This window comes from Anabas testudineus, chromosome 8 (assembly GCF_900324465.2).
Source record: "Anabas testudineus chromosome 8, fAnaTes1.2, whole genome shotgun sequence".
NCBI lineage: Eukaryota > Metazoa > Chordata > Actinopteri > Anabantiformes > Anabantidae > Anabas > Anabas testudineus.
The window spans coordinates 21,336,946-21,345,448 of NC_046617.1; the positions used below are offsets into that span (position 1 = coordinate 21,336,946).

At 41.3% G+C, this 8,503-nt stretch overlaps 1 pseudogene; it reads right to left on the reverse strand.

Annotated features, from left to right (window-relative positions):
- Window positions 1-452: 452 nt before the first annotated feature.
- LOC113157925 lies at window positions 453-8,209 on the reverse strand (annotated as a pseudogene).
- Between the last annotated feature and the right edge of the window lie 294 nt (window positions 8,210-8,503).

Sequence of the window (8,503 nt, forward strand, 5' to 3'; positions counted from 1 at the left end):
ATGAACGTTTTGGACATGACGTCTTCCAAAGCTTCGGCACACCCTCCTGTCTCAGGCTGAGGTTGAAGAGCTGCTGTAGAATCCCACAGAGCAGATCAGCACAGGCCTTTGGACTCTGCAGCTGACTCCATCAGGTCCTGCAGCCTTATTTTGGCTGGGGGGGTTGGAATGTTGAGAGAGAGGAGGGTGATGGTGGGATCTAATTTTCCATGGTGTTAATTATAAATTTAAATAAATAAAAATTTACAAAAGAAGTAACCCATAAAAGCTAAATCCCAACTCTCAGTTTGGGCTGGAGAGCTCACGTGTTGCAGCTGGGACTGGCTCCAGAACTCCACGGCCCTTGAAAAGGAAAAAGGTTTTGGATAATGGATCGATGTTCTTGTGGCACTTAGTTTCAAATGGCTTCTCCTGGACCTGGAGATCCATTACCTGCTTTTTACCTCACTAAGTGATTTGTGTTCAATAAAAGCACCTGACAAATGACTAATGTAAATGTCTTTGAGTTACATTCTCTGAGACGCTGCCTTCTGCAGCCTACACAGAGACACAGAGGACTCAACTTGTAAGAACTGGCTAATCCCCAAAAATAATTCAAAGCCAAACGCAGCATAAAGAGGTTCAGTGAATGTGGTGTTGAAGGTGTGAAGGTGGATCAGTTCTTCAGAGGAGACTCTGTAGAAGGACAGGGTTCCAGCAGGACAGTCCACATACACTGCTGCTCTGTTGGAGACAGAGGAGTAGGGAGCGGCAATTTCTAGTCTTTTCTTGTTGTGGCAACGTTGAAAGCACCTGAGACTCCAGGACTGGTCGTTCTCTCCAAACCTTCTGATTCCTTTGTAAGTCACGGCGATGTTGACCTCTCCTCTCCATTTGACCTCCCAGTAACAGCGACCGCTGAGTTTATTTGTGCACAGCACCTGTGCCCAGCCGTCAAACCTGTCTGGATGATCAGGATACAGATGATCCTCCAACAGCGCCTTTCTGTTGTCATGAGACAGTTTGAGGTTTGCGTGTGCTGTGTTTGGATCCAGCTCCAATTCGCAGGCATCTAATGGAACAAACAAGGAACAACAAATACCACATTTAATCACCCTGCTGCTGTGATTGCAACAGGCTTACTCTTGTTTCTAACATTTAGTTTGACAGCAGCCATTTTTACTAAATCAGACCACACTGCAACACAGCTCACCAAAATTTCTGATGTGCTAAGAAATCCAACCGATCATCCAGAAGCACTATTTGAAAATCAGTCAGGTGTTACCAGACATACAGGTAAAACATATTTAAAGGACATTATTTATTTCATGGCACCAGGAGAAAAAAGTCTATCAAAAGACCATTATTGGATATTTGTTATTGTTTGTTGTTAGTACATAAAAAGTCAACTGAAAGTATACTCAGCAATAAAGTTTTTAAAAAGTATGTTATTGGTAGTTTTTCTTAGGGGTTAACCTAGAGTTTATTGAACATCTTTTTAAAAACTGAGTTTATTGACCTAAATTAACATGTATTTTTTGTCACTTAAGTAAAACTGGACAAAAATACTTACACTTCTTCAAACCAGGTTTCCGTCTGTGCTCTCCACTATGGTCCAACCTAGTGGATGAAACAGGAGAACGAGGGAATAGTGGTCTTTGAATTCAGGCGAGACTGTGTGTTACAAACACAGGTCCTTGGTTTTGACAACTTACTGAGAAGACACAACCAAGAAGGCACAGAAATTGTAACTGGGTCAAGTTGAGCAATGTCCTTATACCACAGATCTTTGGCCTAGTCGAACAACAGCCTCGCTGTGAGGCTATGAAATGAAAACTCACACTTAATGTCTACAGACAGCCTACTTCCTTGGAGAAAACATCACATGTGGCTTACATCTGGAGAACCGCTGTTTTATATCACTACTGACAGAGGGTCAATTTTTACCTGACAACATTCACATCACTCTTCTATTTGCTCTTTACAAAAAGCACCAGTCCCCTATTAGTCCTACCCAGCAGCATATAACATAGTCGCAGTAAAACATCCACTGTCCCTGTTAAAAAACACCAGAACATATAGGAAATGTGTACCAGACTTTCTGTTGTTAAAGAAACAGGACTTATATGTACAACATGTAACATGTAAATCTACTTCGATGTCCTGTAAACAAAACACTGTGATTCCTGAAGTGTGTTTCTGTGTCACGTTGTTCCTGCTACACATTCTAAAATAAATGAAATTAAATACTTAAAGGTTGAATACAAAAAACAGGAATTTGAAAACAAGGCAAATTGTCTAGCTAGAGTAATCTTTAGCTACAGTAGCTGTAGTTGTGTCTTCACACATATATTTTTTTCAGGCTCTTTGTCAACCCATACCTGAGAGTGTCCAGTCTCCAGTGTGGATCCTTCAGTCCAGCAGACAGCAGCATCATTCCAGAGTCTCCTGGGTGATTGTAGCTCAGGTCCAGCTCTCTCAGATGGGAGGGGTTAGACCTCAGAGCTCTTGCCAGAGAAGCACAGCCTTCCTCTGTGATCATACAACCTGACAGCCTGCATGATGATTCTGAATTAGTTTGCTGTCACAGTTAGTATCTGAGGAAATACTTTACACTTTACACAAGGGATAGAAGTTCTAGAAAACACGTTAAGATGTGAGTTAATGAAGGGACATTAATAATCCATGTAGTGAGGAACAATGTCTGTGAAGATTCTCAGTCATCCAGGTGAAGATATCTGGAAGTTGAGTCTTGGTAACTGGACTTCCTTCTTGTTTTGCTACTCATCAAGTAGCTTCTTCCATCTGAAGATAGTTGGTTGGAGCCCACAAAATTATGCCTCAGGTTTGGTTTCACCCCACTCCCTCCAACCTGGTGCTGGTGTGAATTGGGCTTGATCGTCCATGCCCAGAAACATCAGGCCCAATTTTCACTTGCACCAGGTTGGACACACATAACGACCCACTTTAGGTGATAAGAGGGGTTGGTAGAGGTGTGACTATTAAATCCGCCACATCCTTTGATTCACCTAACAAGTTTATTCAGTCCAAGAGGTGGAGTGAAACCAAACCTGGAGCATAAATTAGTGTCTCTAACCAATTATCTTCAGACTGAAGAAGCGACTTGTCGAGTAGTGAAACGTCTCAACCTAATAAGAAGGAAGTCCAGTTCCCAGGACTCAACTTCCAGAGTGAGGTTCTCGGTGAACCAAAATCTAACTCTCAAGAAAACAAGGTTTTTAATAGTTTTAGCTAAAAATCTTGTATTATTGTAAAATACAAAACTAGTTGTTATTATTATAATTATTTACAATCAGGATGTGTTGTGAAAAATCGTGTTTATGATGTAAGAAATTCAGGTATCAGACTAGCAGAAGCCCTTTGATTAAAATGGTAATATAGGGGAAAAATGCAGACCTGAGAATTTCAAGTGCACAGTGTTGGCTCTGCAGTCCAGCAGACAGCAGATTCACCCCTACATCCTGCAGGTCGTTGTTACTCAGGTCAAGCTCTCTCAAATAAGACGAGTTGGAGCTGAGAACTGAAGACAGAGCTTCACAGCTTCTCCACGCCACTTTACAGCCAGTTAGTCTGAAGAACAGCACAAATGGATTTATGAATCGCTTGCCAGAATTTTTCCATTTCCATTTAGTCATTTATCAGGATTGTACAAAAATGCTCAGAGCCGGATGTACTTCCTGAGGAGACTCAGGTCCTTCAACGTCTGCAGCACCATGCTGCGGATGTTTTATGAGTCTGTGGTGGCCAGTGTCATCTTCTATGCTGTGGTCTGCTGGGGCGGCAACATGAAGGTGGCAGACACTAACAGACTAAACAAACTGATTAGGAGGGCTGGCTCTGTTCTGGGGGTGGAGCTGGACCCTCTACATGTTGTAGCTGAAAGGAGGATGCTGTCTAAAGTCCTCTCAATCTTGGACAATCCCTCCCACCCACTGCACAGTGTGTTGGTTGGAAAGAGGAGCACGTTCAGCCAAAGACTTATTAACATTAAATGTTCCACAGAGAACCACAGTAGATCCTTTCTACCTGTGGCCATCAATCTGTACAATTCCTCCCCCCTCTGTAAGGGGTGGGGGAAGTGATACTGTCATAAACTTGCTGTGAATATATTGACCCAATTGCATTTATCTATTTACGTATTCTGTATATATATTGAGTTTTTCGGTATTGATGTTTGTGTATTTATGTTGGTGTTGGATCTTTCCTGGTTGTGGTTCCTTTTCTTTCTGTCCGTTTTGAGAACAACGGTAATGAGGCAAAACAATTTCCCTCTGGGATCAATAAAGTTTTTTAAATCTTGAATCTTGAATCTTATCAGACGCTTTTATCCAAAGCGACTTATAAGTGAGGAACAAGTCAAAAATCAACAACATCAAACAAGTCAAGGAGAAAAACATCAAAGCAAAGTGCTATTAAAGTGTGTTTCTGTTTTTAGTAATCATAGAATATCTTCTTCATATGCTGATGACACGGCTGTATGTCTCCCTGTCCTCTGATGATTCAGAGTCACATAAGCAGGCTGGTAAACTGCATGAGCTGGATGTCTAAAAGCCTTTCTAAACTCAGTGATAATAAGACAGAAATACTGGTTTTACGTCCTCAAAAATGGAGACAAACCATCGTTTCATATTTAGATTCACGGACTGTAGAGTACAGTGAGCTCTGAAAAACGTGTTAGTGCCATCACCTGCACAGCTTTCTAACAGTTAAAGACTATCCACAGTTTTCATGTCTAAGGTTTCATATCTCAGGCAGACTCAGACAAACTGCCAATCATCTAACAGATTACATTATGTAAAACCATTTGCTGTCTGTAGGAGAATTAAATCGCAGTATATGTTCAGTGATATCTAATGTTGAACAATACATTTTAATAAACGCCTTTGGTATTTACAATCGAATTCCCATTAATCCCTTTGCATCACGTAGAAATCCAGGTTAAAGGAGGAAGAACCTGTAAAATCTGTGGCACATTATGATGTAGCATCATATTTAAGCTTTTATATTCATGTGTTCACCTACAGAGCTTTGTTTGATGCTTTGACCACCGGCAGCAGCCTCAGAAGAGCCTCCTCTGAAGCAGAGTATTTCTTCAGGTCAAACACGTCCAGATCTTTTTCTGATGATATTAAGATGAAGACCAGAGCTGACCACTGAGCAGGAGACAGTTGGTCTGTGGAGAGACTTCCTGAATTTAGGTACTGCTGGATCTCCTCCACTACAGAATCATCCTTCAGCTCATTCAGACAGTGGAACAGGAGGATGTTTTTTTCTGGAGATGGATTGTTTCTGATCTTATTTTTTAAATATTTAATTGTCTGGTTTGTTTATGAGAATCGTCCTGTCGGTGTTAGGAAACCTTGTAGCTGACTCTGGTTGCTCTGCAGTGAAAGACCCAGGAGGAAGCGGAGGAACAAGTCAAGGTGTCCATTTGGACTCCGTAAGGCCTTCTTCACTGCAGTTTTCTGGACACTTGTCGCAGATGTTTTGCTAAAGCACAGAATCAGTGTTTTGACTGTCAGTTGTGGTGAAGGCATCACATTTTTGTTGTAGTTGACGAGCGATATATTCACATGAAGAGCCGCCAGAAACTCGTGGAGACTCAAATGAGCAAAGTAAAACATTTGTTTCTGCTCTTTGTCCTTTCTCTGCCCACACACGTGTCTGAAGATCTCTGGGTAAAATCCAGAGTACTTTGACGCCGCCCTGATATTAAAGCCACAGTACCTCAGGTCTTCTTTGTTAAATAATGTTTTTCTTTTCAGTAGCTGGTGAAAAGCTAGTTTTGCCAGTGACTAGATGTACTGAATGCACTTTTCTGAGACATTCTTCTCCTTTGCTTGGCTGATCTGAACCACCAGGAAGTGGATGTACATCTCAGTCAGGGTCATTTGGCTGAGTTTCTCACATCAAAAGACGCAGTTGTTTCGCTTGTAAAGTCTAGTTGAAGGTGTCTTTCCTCCAGGCCGTCAAACACAAACATACGTTTAAATTCACTTTGGTCAAAGTCAGAGTTTTTTGAGTTCTGTAAAGTTGTGAAGATGTCATTAAGAGTCTCCTCCTTAATGCTCTTGGTTTCTGGAATACATGTGTGAATAAGCTCTGCCAAAAGAAACGTTTCTCCTCTCCATAAATTCAGTTCCTGCACAGAGAAGGGGAATAAAAGATGCATGTTCTGATTGGCTCTTTTTTCAGCCCAATCCAACAAAAACCTCTTCACAAGGAACGATTTACCAGTTCCTGCAGTCCCAATGGTTAACACCGTTCTTGAAGTGGTGCCATGTTTGAAGATGTTGCTGGGTTTAATGTGTCTCTGTGACTCTGCTGGTTTCCCTGTTTCCATCTCAGGCTGCCAGGCCTCATGCTGTGTGTTGGAGTGTGTGTAACTCCCATCTGTGATGACTAGCTCTAAGTTGACATCATGCAAAAATTCCTTTGTCCACCCTTCTTGTGCACACTTGAACATGTTTTGGAGGTCAGACTGCAGGACGAACTGGTGCGATGAATTGGCTGTGGGAGGCTGTACTGTTACATCTGTGGAGTAACAAAATAAGATCTGTGAGAGGTGTGAAGTCAGGGCTACAAAAGTCTGCCAACACATTCTGCATCATACCTGCAGAATGATGTAAATCATTGATGTGTTCATTCAATGCCACACTATACAGCCATTGTTAAGTATCCTGCTGTATACAGGCCTAGAGAACAGTGCACTTATCATCCCTCCACAAGGAAAAACTGTGAGCTGATCTAAGGCCACAGGCAAGTGATTAATAAAAGATAGATAGATAGATAGATAGATAGTTAGATAGATAGATAGATAGATAGATAGATAGTTAGATAGATAGATAGATAGATAGATAGATAGATAGATAGATAGATAGATAGATAGATAGATAGATACTTTATTGATCCCCAAGGGGAAATTTTGGTGTTGCAGCAGCCATTACACAGAAAACATTTGAACATTGAGAAACATAATCTACACAACAATACACGAGACACAGTACAAGAATAACACACAGTATAAACAGTAATAACAACTAAACACACTGTAGGACTTAAATGGAAAGTGACTTAGTTACACATTGTTCAACCATCAGCATGAGCACTGACTCTCTGTCAGGTAGTCATTGTACAGGCTGATGGCTGTTGGCACAAATAACTTCCTGAACCTTTCCTTGTCACAGCGGAGCTGGAGAAGTCTCTGACTAAAACTGCTCTGCTGTTTGACAAGTGGGCTGTGGAGAGGATGTGAGCTGTTCAAAAGAGACAAAACAAGAAATAACTCTCTGTGTGTGTAAAGGAGTCTCAGTCTCATCCAAGCAGAGTAGAGAACAAATTTACCTTCAATTGATACTTAGGAGTTCAGACAGAGGCGCAGCCTGTGGTTCATCAAAAATGAAATGTCTATTTAATCTATTTAAATGATTTAAATTAAAGTTAAATCTTCTGAATTCAACAGTTTGTCAGAGAACAACTTCACCTTCATTCAGCCTTGTGACAGTTGGGAGGTCAGAAAGAAGAGCAGCTTGGAGCTGAACAGATGAAGCAGATCTATTCTCTGAACGCTCGTCATCGTTGGTTTCCACTGAGAGACAAGAAACACATTAGTGTTGGGGCACATTCAAGTTTTTCTTTGACTGATGGCAGTTTATCACCATTAAGGACAGAACAACCACACTTAGACAAAAAACTACGGTAAATAAACACAAATGATGATGCAGCATTTTCTAATCATCTCATCTCCTGTCATCTGTAACTTTACCTTCAGTCTGCTTATTGACTGATGGGAGGTCAGAGGTCAGAGGAGCAGCCTGTGGCTCAGGTCGTTTGTAGAGTTAACTAGTAGTTATACCGCTATAAGTAACTATTACTTATTTAGCTCTATTCATCCCCTAAAGCTACGTAACCTAGTGGTTTTCTGTGACTGATCTTCGGGTCCTGAGCTGTTGTTGTTGGACAGCCTCTCCACCAGATCATTCCTCCTCATCCTCTTTAAAACCTTCTTAGCCACCTCCACACCCTGATGGCTGTAGGCCTGCACCATCACATCTACGGTGTCCGGTCTGTCGGCATTCTCCAGTTGACTCTTTGGGATCGATAGCAAGTCCTTCAGGAAGTCGGCCTGCTGCAGGTACCACTTGAAGGTTTTTAGTTCTTTATCAGCTAAATCCTCCAAAGTTTCCAGCAACTCTATTGCTGCTGCCATTGTTTCTCTGTGCTGAAGCCAGAATAAATCTTTGGCTACCTAATAATTTGACTCCATCACATCTGTTACAGTAGACAGCAAATTGAAATGCAACAGTCCTGCAGGAAATCCTCCTTTATGGAAGTTACTATGTTCACTTTTAGTTCAACTATAACCCTAACCCTAACTTGGCTCAAACTGGTAACATGACTGTTGCACTGCAACTGAGATCAAATAACTCAACAGAATCTTTAAGATACAATAACAGAACAAAATTGTTCAGCCAGTTAATCATGGACACTTTATTAAAAGTAT